Source organism: Bubalus kerabau, chromosome 4, assembly GCF_029407905.1.
Source record: "Bubalus kerabau isolate K-KA32 ecotype Philippines breed swamp buffalo chromosome 4, PCC_UOA_SB_1v2, whole genome shotgun sequence".
Lineage (NCBI taxonomy): Eukaryota > Metazoa > Chordata > Mammalia > Artiodactyla > Bovidae > Bubalus > Bubalus kerabau.
Window position 1 is genome coordinate 87,137,473 of NC_073627.1, and position 11,992 is coordinate 87,149,464.

The window sequence follows — 11,992 nt, forward strand, 5'->3', positions numbered from 1 at the left end:
CTGTTTATAATAGCCAGGACATGAAAGCAACCTAGATGTCCATCAGCAGATGAATGGATAAGAAAGCTGTGGTACATATACACAATGGAGTATTACTCAGCCATTAAAAAGAATACATTTGAATCAGTTCTAATGAGGTGGATGAAACTGGAGCCCATTATACAGAGTGAAGTAAGCCAGAAAGAAAAACACCAATACAGTATACTAACGCATATATATGGAATTTAGAAAGATGGTAACAATAATCCTGTGTACGAGACAGCAAAAGAGACACTGATGTATAGAACAGTCTTATGGACTCTGAGAGAGAGGGAGAGGGTGGGGAGATTTGGGAGAATGGCATTGAAACTTGTAAAATATCATGTATGAAACGAGTTGCCAGTCCAGGTTCAATGCACGATACTGGATGCTTGGGGCTGGTGCACTGGGACGACCCAGAGGGATGGAATGGGGAGGGAGGAGGGAGGAGGGTTCAGGATGGGGAACACATGTATACCTGTGGCGGATTCATTTTGATATTTGGCAAAACTAATACAATTATGTAAAGTTTAAAAATAAAATAAAATTAAAAAAAATAAAATAAAAATAGTCAAAATGGTAAAAAAAGAAAAAAGAAAGTATACTAATAACGATAAAAGTAATGAAAAAATCAAAAAAAATTATTTATTTTATTAATGGTGGGTAAATTATTCCCAGAACACAAAGCCTCTTTCTAGAGCTATTAATAAGTTGGTGAATGCACCTTCTTTGGTGAATGCACTCTCACTTCTTAAATGGAAGAGAACAGGCTACAAAACAAGTATGATCTGACATACTTTTTCAGTTTCTGGAAGAGATTCAGGAGTATATAGTTACTTCCAGTACAGAGGACCTATATCTAGAAGATTTACAATGTACTTGCTTGAAGCACAAGTGCCTCTTCATCTGATGACAACTAGATATAACAAAGCCAGAGACAAGGGATGAACCTGCTCCCACCCCATACTAGCTTTGAATGGACTAATTCTACTGTCCACTAGGATACAACACCCAAAAGATATCAAGTTCTTGCCAATTTAAACAGAGCAAGTACTCATATTTCTAAGGGGGAAAAAGATTAAATGAGTGGATAGATCATTTGAAAGTATTCATTCCAGTTCTTCCACCTGTGGAAATTGGATCAGAAATTACTTTCCCTCAGTAATAATGTGAGGATATGGAATAAGGCTCTCTTTTAATGAATACTGTCTGTTCCAGAAATAGTTAATGGTTATTTTTGTTGACAATATAAACAAAATTTAGAAAAGTTAAGGAACAGAATCAAAGTTGGAAATGTAAGAAATGTCTCTATTCCCTTATCTATAAAAACAAGAGAAGGCAAAGGGATAGAGGCAAAAAAAAGAAAACTGTCACTTTCATAATGATACCATACAAAGTACATCAAAGTGTCTCACAATTTCCTTTCATGCATATTAATAACTGTGAGCTTCTTGAGGATAGGGGCCAAATCTTTCATCTTTTGAACCCTGCCCTTTCATTCCTACTGTCTGGAACATCATAAAGGCTCAGTAAATAATTGGTGAATTAAGCAAATTATATTTGAGAGTAGATGATAAAGACTTGCTTGGGACCTACTGAGTTTCTTCAGAGAGATAAAAAAATAATAGATCATATATTCTGTACCACCTTGGGCAACATTTGCAAAGTGGAAAATTCAACACGGTAAAGGGAAACATTTCCTAACAATTCAGGCTAGTCACAAACACAGTTGTTTACTTACATAATATTTATTTATTACATTCCACAGGGATATATGGGTTTGCTTCCCTGATGGTTCAGTGGTAAAGAATCCACCTGCCAGTGCAGGAGATATGGGTTCAATCCCTGGATTGGAAAGATCCCCTGGAGAAGGAAATGGCAACCCACTCCAGTATTCTTGCCTGGGAAATCCCATGGACAGAGAAGCCTGGCGGGGTAGAGTCCGTGGAGTTGTAAAATTCCAAAACGACTGATGCAACTTAGCGTGCATGTGCACATGAACCAAAGCTAATAAAATAGCAAGGAGAAACAAACAAGTCCACAGACAGAATTAGAGATGTTTGTGCCCCTTCTTCAAAATCACTAGGAGTATACAGAAAATCAGTGATAATATAGTGGACTTAAATGATGCTATCAACCAACATGAACACTATCTAGTATTAGTGGAATTCACAATCATTGCAAGTGAAAAACATAGGGATTTATCAATTAGACCATATTCTGCACCATAAAATAAGTCTTAAAATTTAAAAGTATTCATGTCATACAACCTATGATCTCTGCCTAATTAAATTACAAATCAATAATAGAAACATACCTGGAAAATCTCCAAATATTTAGGAAAAATTAACACACTTCTAAGTAACTCATTGATCAAAGAACACTTAAACAGTGCAATTTTAACCCAAATATAAACATAATATATCATAATTTGTCATGTCCTCAACATAGAACTTAGGAGGAAAATTTATAGTACTAAATGCCAATACTAGAAAATAAGAAATAAATGACTTCAGGTACTCTCTTAAGAATCTACAAGAAGAAGAGAAGATTAAACTTAAATAAGCAGGAGAAAGGAAATAATAAAGATCAAAGAGGCAATCAATCAAATAGAAAGTAAAAACAATACAGAAAATTACTGAAATTAAAAGCTTATTTTTGAGATGACCAATAAACCCATAAGCAAAAGAGAAGATTCAAGTTAACAATAACAGGAAGATGTGACATCACTCCAAATTCCACAGATGTTAAAATGATACTAAGAGAACACCTGAATAGGAACAGATGGAAAAACAGTTAATTCTACCAAATATTTAAGAAAAAGATAATCCTATAAAGCACTTCCAGAAAACCAAAGAAAATTTTTTATATGCATCCTATGAAACCAGCACTGTCCTAATACCCAAACTAGACAAAAACATCACAATAAAAAAAGAAACTGTAGACTAATAGCCTTCGTGAATATAGATGCAAAAATTCTAAGTAAAAGTTTCACAAATCAGAACCAAAAATACATAAAGAGGGTAATAATACATTAAGGGATTTATCTTATAAATTCAGTAGTGGTTTACCATTTCAAAATCATATATTAAGAAACTAAAAAAAAAAATGATTGTCCTAACAGAGGCAGAAAAAAATATTTGGCAAAAGTTAACATTTATTGCTAATCAAAACTATTCAAGAAATAAGGAGTAGAAGAAAATTTCTCAAAATGATAAAGAACACCTTTAGGTAAAAACATAATGGTGAAACATTGAATATTTTCTCCCTGAGATATAGAACAAGACACTATTAATCAGCAATGTACTAAGAATTTTAGCTATTATTATCAAGCAAAAAATGAGTTTGGGGAGGGGAAAAAGAAAGGGGCTCCAGATCTGAAAGGATGAAGCCAAACTGTTTTTATTCACAGACAGCAAGATCAACTGTAGAGAAAACCCAATTGAATCTATTAAAAGGCTACTAGAATTAACAAGGAAGTACAACAAGGTTGTAGAATAGAGAATTGATATGCAAAAATCAATTGTATTTTATAAACTTTTAATAAATAACCAGAAGTTGAAATTTAATAAAATAATTTTAAAAGAATCAAAAATATTAACTAACTAAGGGGAAATCTGACAAAAACATGAACAATGTATACACTTGAAAACTATGAAACTTTTGTTGTGAGAAATTAAAAAATAGTGTCTGAAAAATAAAGGTTCATAAGCCAGATTCATCACTTACAACACCAACATTATTAAAACGTCAATTCTCCCCAAAGTGATCCATATACTCAACACAATCCAAGTTTGCCTTCTTTTGAAATCACCAAATTAACTCAAAAGTTCATATGAAAATGCAAAAGAACTAGAGGAGCCAAGATAACTTTAAATAAAAAGAACAAAATTATGGTACTAGCTACATGATTTCAAGACAAATTCTACTTCATCAAAATTTAAAAGGCCTACACTTCATAAGACTTCTTTGAAAGACTGAAAAGACTCAACCACTGACCTGGAGAAAATACACAAAACATATATCAAAGGACTTGTATCCAGAACAAACAAAGAATATCAAAAACCTTAAGTCAAATAATCAAATAAAAATGGGCAAAAATTTGAACAGACAATTCATTAAATAAGATTTGTGAAAAGTTACTTACTCAGTCGTGTCCAGCTCTTTGTGACCCCATGGATTGTAACACACCAGCTCCTCTGTCCATGGAATTCTCCAGGCAAGAATACTGGAGTGCTTTACCATTCCCTTCTCCAGGGGATCTTCCTGACCAGGGATCGAACCCGAGTCTCCTACATTGCAGGCAGATTCTTTACCATCTAAGCCACCAGGGAAGTCCCAAATAAGATTTGTAAATGGTAATAAACACATGAATAGATGCTCAACATGCTATGAGGGGAATCCTAATTAAAACCTCAATTAGATATCACTAGATGTCTAAAAGAATGGGTAAAATTAAGAAGACTCACGATACCAATTTAGCAATGATGTGGAAAGATGAATTTTTATATACTCTGGTGAGAATCTAAAATGACACAACTACTTTGCAAACCATTTTGTTTCTTAAAAAGTTTGAGATACTCATAACATGATCCAGCCATTCCCCTCCTAGGTATTTGATCAAGAGAAAACATAAATCCACATAAAGGCTTGTACATGAACAGCTACAGAAATTTCATTAGTAACAGCCCCAAACTGAAAATAAACCAAATACCAATTAACAACAGGTGAGTAAGTAAACAAACCATGGTATATTTATATAATGGAATATTACTCAGCAGTAAAAAGGAATACACTATTGACATATATACAGTATGAATTAATCTCAAAATATTATGCTTTGTGAAAGAATCTAGAAACTATCCACCCCCTCACATCCAAAGTAAGTACATACTATAAAATCCATTTCAACAAACTCTAGAAAATGCAAACTAATCTGTGATGACAGAAAGCAGGTCAATTGCTTCCTGGAGATGAAAGAAGAGAGGAGATTAAAAAAGATATTACAAAGATATAGGAGAAAACTGAGGTTTGGAGGATGTATATGTTTCCTATCTTGATTATGATTATGGTTTCACAGGTTTGTTCACATGCCTGCTGCTGCTAAGTCGCTTCAGTCATGTCCGACTCTGTGCGACCCTATAGACAGCAGCCCACCAGGCTCCCCCGTCCCTGGGATTCTACAGGCAAGAACACTGGAGTGGGTTGTCATTGCCTTCTCTGTTCATACGCCAGAACTTATCAAATTGTACTTTGAATTCTTGCAATCTTTTGTATGAGAATTTTGCCTGAATTTTATACACACACCCACACCAACAAATGGAGTCTATATTTAGGAGTCTACATTTACATTCTCTAAAATAATACACTATAGTAACTATTGAAAATACTATTTTAAATAATTACATCTAAGGTTTTATAAGAAGACATTACAGGGCAAACTGTCTCAAATAGAAACTGTCATGTATTAAACTAAATGTTTATAGAAAGTAGCACAGAATACAGAATTATGGATGTATTCTAAACTACCAATGCCTTACAAAAATAAACTCTGCGTTTCAAGTAAAGCACCTGTAAAGACACTTATGGCAAGAAAAAAGATAATTTTATTCAGAATACTCAATAAATGAAATCAATGTCATACCTTTTGGACTAGGATGTGGAAGACAAAAACATTGTGACTTCAGCAAATACTTGTTTTTCTCTTCTAGAATATGGGGAAAATTCAAACTATCTCATGGAATTGAAACTGTTAAACTATTTATATAATATGCCTGCTACAGTCTGGTAAAATAACCAATGTTCAGTAATCACTGGTTTCTTCCTCGATCTCATTAAGAAAATATAAAGTCATACTTACATAACCACAAAAAATATTCGTGGTAGCAAGAGAAAATTATGTAATATTGTAATATATATTTTGTTAATCAAACTGCAATCTTTGAATTAAAGGAGCAAATTTTGCACAATATTCTAAATAAGACTGTGTTTCTCAAAGTTAAAAAACTTCCAGCAAAATCCCTTTTGAAGTTCATATAATCTCAGTTCACAGTAAGAGAGAATATTTGTAGAAGAAAGCTGAAAAGGACTATGGATAAAGCCTTAGTTCTCCAGGGCTTTTTAGGATCTACATCTAAGGATAGCACATCACATACCAGAGAGAGAAAAGAAAATTTTTCAAATGAATAAGAAGAAAGTTGTCTTTGCATAACATTTTAAACAATTCAGCATGATATGAGCTTGGTGTGAGTTTGTAATATTTGGGGGAAAAAAAGAAGTAAGCTCATGACAAATTTTGTTAATAAGAGAACACAGCTCAGACCTAGATACTCAATGAGGGAAAAAATATTTAATAGGAAAATGAGCCCAAACTTCTTGGAATTTCCCAAGTAAAAAATATTTGTAATATTATTGAAAATTCTAAACTCAAGTATCTCAGAAAAGAAAAATAAATGTGTATGATAGGAACAGCACATGTAAATTCATTCTACTGAATATTATCAGCCTAATATAACAAACACTACTTACCTCATCTGTGCCCCCAAATCTTTACTGCAAATATAGGTTGTATCTATGTACTTGAATTATCTCTTCTTCAACAAATAAAGAGATCAATTACTTGTGGCCCTATTAAAAAAAAAAGATATAAATTTTGGTTTACAAAAACCAAACTCACAGTTTAAAAAGAGTAATCATCAACTAAAATTAATTATCACTCCATTTTCACTGGACTTTTTAAAAGATGAAACCCTTAGCCTGGAGTGACAAGGATGGTGTTTCTCAATGAGGAATATAAATTCACGCTATAAACATGAATTTGACTAAGTACAAGTAGGTCTTTTGTCCACTAAATACCCTGATATTTCAGAAAGGATTTCTATGTGAAAATGTCTTATAATGAGTTAATTTAATCTATTTATTTTTTACTGTAATTACCATTTTGTTGTATTTGTTTGTACTATCATTTTTTGTTCTTAATTTACCAAACTTTTTCTTTGCTTTATTTTTGTCTCCTTTCCACCTTCAGTTGCTGTGATTACATTTTCCATAATCATTTTTTTACTCTTATTTAAAAATGGTTTTAGTCCTTTCCTCACAATATTTAAATTTTAATCTGCATACTTCATTTAATAATATCTAACTGTAATCAATATTTTCTGCCTTCCTCCCAAATAAGAAACAGAACTTTCCACTAAACAAGGTATTGCATTTTTTCTAGTATTTATGTTTAGATACTTTCAATGTCTTTTTAAACTCCACAAAATTACTCAGTACTATTATTATTTTTATCTATGCATCTTTCTATTGGCGCACATGCATCTGATGTCTTGGTCCTTTTTCTCTATTTTTTCTGAATCAGATGTTTTATTAGTTATCTCAGTAAGAGACTGTTAGTGGCAAATCTCTCAGACTTTATCTGAAAATGTCTCTCTTTTTGCTTCATTCCTATATAAGTTCCACTGTGCGCAGATTTTTATTTTATTTTATTTTTTTTTTTTTTTTTTTTTATTTTTATTTTTTTTTTTTTTAAATTTTATTTTATTTTTAAACTTTACATAACTGTATTAGATTTGCCAAATATCAAAATGAATCCGCCACAGGTTTACATGTGTTCCCCATCCTGAACCCTCCTCCCTCCTCCCTCCCCATTCCATCCCTCTGGGTCGTCCCAGTGCACCAGCCCCAAGCATCCAGTATCGTGCATCGGACCTGGACTGGCAACTCGTTTCCTACATGATATTTTACATGTAGATTTTTAAACCTTTGAATATATTATTCAATTTTCTTTCAGCTTCTTTTGCTGCTTACTAGTGTTCCAAACTGAGTATAATTGTTCTTTTGTAGGTAACCTGTCTCTACTCAATTTAAGATGCTTATCATTCTGAGTGATGGATTATATACATATATAATTTATACATATTAGATATATATAATATACATACTATCTACAAATTTCTGCTTGACACAGTGCACTTCTTCAACCTAATGACTTTCTTTGACATTGGAAATTCATAGCCACTTTTTCAAAAATTTCCTTTCCACTATGAATTCTCCTCAATCTATTATTGTGTCCTTTGTATCTCAACCTACCCTTCTTTAACTCTGTGCATTCTGGTAAGTTCCTCAAACTTATTTTCAGTTCTCTTCTTATCCTAGTCTTGTCTGATCTGCTATATAATTATTTTTGAGGGTTTATCTTAACTTAAATTTCAAAAACTATTTCTAGAACTTCCATGTGATTCTTTATCAAATCTGAGAGTTCTTTATATAGATCGGAGAAGGCGATGGCACCCCACTCCAGTACTCTTGCCTGGAAAATCCCATGGACAGAGGAGCCTGGTAGGCTGCAGTCCATGGGGTCGTTAGGAGTCGGACACGACTGAGCAACTTCACTTTCACTTTTCACTTTCATGCATTGGAGAAGGAAATGGCAACCCACTCCAGTGTTCTTGCCTGGAGAATCCCAGGAACGGGGGGAGACTGGTGGGCTGCCGTCTATGGGGTCGCACAGAGTCAGACACGACTGAAGTGACTTAGCAGCAGCAGCAGCAGCAGCAGTCCTATTACCTCACTATAGTTTCCATCATATCTTCTCCCTTGAATTTTATTTCCAAATCTTTTCCAATTATTACATGTCCTTACATTCTTTGAGGTTAATCTTCCTGTTCTGTGTTTCTGCTGAACCTCCTTCACCATAAATTGCTTTCATGTGTGGCTTGTATAATATTTTGTTGTTGTTATCTATTCATCTTAGTTCAAATTACATTTTCTATAAGCCTTATGACTTTGGAGGGGAAAATTCCCATTTTTTATTTAATTCTGCTATGAATCTCAGGAGTTTCACTAGTACAGGAAAGAATGCTAATTTCTCAACCTGAAACTACAATGCAAGTAGTTTGAACTTGAGCTTTATTTGTGGATAATGCTTGGGGTTTCGATAATTTATAGATTTTTCTCTTCATTCTAAACTCTTCTCTATTCCACTGAGGAGTCTTTTTAGCGATCTTTTAAAAACTTTGAAGCCCTTTATAGTTCCAGCTTTACATTAGGGTTTTAACTGCAACTCTCCAACTCTTGTTAGCCAGGACCACATTTCTTAGTGTTAAATCCCTAGTCCCTGCACTTTATGTAGACCACAAGCACCATCTTGGTTTGTCACAGTACGAACTTGCACACTGGGCTTTCTGATTCCAAGTTTTTTTTACTTCTAGCTCATGTTAATTGCCCGTTATTTCCCTTAAGCCTGACAACAAGTAGTGTAATGTGGAGAGACCGCTAAAAATGTATTAGCTTAGTTTGTCATGTGACTGGGAAGTGTTCTGAAACAGCTTTTATAATCTCCTTTTCTTTTATTTATTTGACTGCGCTGGGTCCGGCTGCGCCACGCAGGATCTTGACCTCTCTTGCTAATAGGCAAGATCCTTTTTTCAGCCCCCGCACGAGAACTCCAAGGTGCGGGACAAACCCGGACTCCTGCACTGGGAGTGGCTAAGACAAGTCCTATAATCTTACTTGTTAATATCTTCGCTTTTCTTATTTCCATCCTATAATTTTATATTTACAACTCTTGGTCTTACCTAATTTTATAAGGTCATTCTTACCCCCACAAATTTTATTACTCGTAATTACCTGAGGAGGATACCACAGCCAAGCCACAATGCACACACTGCAGGCTCCACCTCTTCCCTGTTAGCTTCCCTGGAAAACTCAACACTCTACCCACCCGGTCCCACCTGGCCCCAGCTCTCGGGCGTATTTAAAAGAGGAGAACATTTCCTCAAGGGGACTTGGGTGAAGAGAACAGCTCCCCCATCGCAGGCGTATTTAAAAGAGGAGAACATTTCCTCAAGGGGACTTGGGTGAAGAGAACAGCTCCCCCATCGCAGGCTGCCGGCCTTGGGTGGAATCAAAGAAAGCAATGCCCTAGGCTGCTCTTTAGACAGCAACAGCCAAGGTCTCAGGATGAATTCAAGCCCCCTCACGGCCGAAGGGAAAAACAGCTGGCCCCAAGGATAATAGTTTGAGCTGCGGTCGCCTAGGACCCGGCACACATCGTCTTGGGCCACAGCAATTCCTCACCAAAAGTCCGCGGCGCTAACCAGGTTTGCAGCTCCGAAGGCTCAGTTCACTTCGACTCTGAGGACTGACTCAGAGCCTTTGGGCCAGAGCCGTCCCGCACTTGTCAGGGCCCCTGAGGCGAGAAGGATGGCGCAAGACGCTGCAGTTTGCTTGAGAAGTGACAAAAGCTAAACTCTTTAGGGACAAGAGTGGAAAGCGTAGCCTCTTGTCACCCACAGCACCCAGGTATTTCTCATTCCATAACTCCAGTCTCCCTGTGGAACCCCGAGTTCCCGCGAGATCCTGAGAGAGCCCATAGGATTCTGTGAAATCCCACAAGATCCCGTGAGATTCCAGAAGATCCGGCTTCCAGTGGGAGGTGTGCTTACTTCCCCTACATATAAAGCATATACATTGTTTCTGATTGAATATATATATTCAGAAATAATACTATACAGACACTGTTCAATTTGCCTTGTAAAAATATTCCAAATGTTTTATGGGTGGAAACAACCGCACAGAGGAATGAACTGCCTGAACAAAGAGCTATCTTGAACTCTAAAGAAGAGACTTTTTCAATACATGCCTGGGAGCCTGATAAGTCACTTCAGTCGTGTCGGACTCTTCCAGACCCTATGGACTGTAACCTGCCGGGCTCCGCTGAACATGGGGTTCTGTAGGCAAGAATATTGGAGTGAGTTGCCATGCCCTCCTCCAGGGAGTCTTCCCAACCCAGGGATCAAACCCACCTCTCATGTCTCTTGCATTGGCAAGCAGGTTCTTTACCACTTGTGCCACCAGGAAAGCCTTTTCAATACATACTGGAGTATATACAACATAATAGTGTGTGTGTAATAAATAACCAAACCAAAGAAATAAATTCAGTCTATTGCTTGGATCATGTGTACTCAGTATATTTGATGTTTGCACTTGCTATTTCATTAATCCAGTCATGTATGCTCTTAACAAATGTTCTAAGTGAGGAACATGTACCTACATTTATCTGGGTGTTAGAAATAAAAACATTTCCAATATCAAGGACCTTATTTCTGGAGAGACACAGACAAGTATACTAACAATTACCAAAAATAAAAAGATAATTTCTAAGATAGAAATGTCCTTGGGATTCTCTTGAGTACAGCTACAAATATTTTTCTCAGTAAAAACCTACTGAGAAAGGAGGTTCTTTCTCAGTAATGCCCCACATACGATGACAAAATTAGAATATCCTAGCTTTGAGTTCAAATACAAGACCCAAAGGGGACACTAAACTTGTCCTCAAAATGATTCAGAGAAGGCTTCATCAGGATTATATTCAGGAAAAATTTCCCACCACCCCCAAAAAAGGATATAACAAATTGTAAAATTCTGGCCTTTATTGTTTACTGCCCCTAACCAGGTCTAAATTCTGTGCTTTCATATATAAAGGGAAAAAAATCTTCAAAAGGGACTTTCTAGAAGTGTAACTGTGACCTTTTTACTACTGTTTTATTTTGTTTATATTTATTCAGAAAACTAAGATCATGGCATCCGGTCCTATCACTTCATGGGAAATAGATGGGGAAACAGTGGAAACAGTGTCAGACTTTATTTTTCTGGGCTCCAAAATCACCGCAGATGGTGACTGCAGCCATGAAATTAAAAGACGCTTACTCCTTGGAAGGAAAGTTATGACCAACCTAGATAGCATATTCAAAAGCAGAGACATTACTTTGCCAACAAAGGTCCGTCTAGTCAAGGCTATGGTTTTTCCTGTGGTCGTGTATGGATGTGAGAGTTGGACTGTGAAGAAGGCTGAGCACCGAAGAATTGATGCTTTTGAACTGTGGTGTTGGAGAAGACTCTTGAAAGTCCCTTGGACTGCAAGGAGATCCAACCAGTCCATTCTGAAGGAGATCAGCCCTGGGATTTTTTT

General features: G+C 35.8%; 1 long non-coding RNA gene across 2 annotated transcripts in view; it reads right to left on the bottom strand.

Moving 5' to 3' along the window:
• LOC129649914 (uncharacterized) overlaps positions 1-10,910 on the bottom strand; it is a 176,207-nt gene extending 165,297 nt beyond the window's left edge. The window contains exons 1-3 of one of the 2 annotated variants that reach the window (XR_008713430.1): positions 10,099-10,910; positions 6,547-6,645; positions 4,166-4,337 (exon numbers count right to left, since the gene is read on the bottom strand). This is a non-coding gene — a long non-coding RNA (uncharacterized LOC129649914). The remainder of the gene's footprint in view (positions 1-4,165; positions 4,338-6,546; positions 6,646-10,098) is intronic. The other variant, XR_008713431.1, reaches the window with a different exon arrangement.
• Between the last annotated feature and the right edge of the window lie 1,082 nt (positions 10,911-11,992).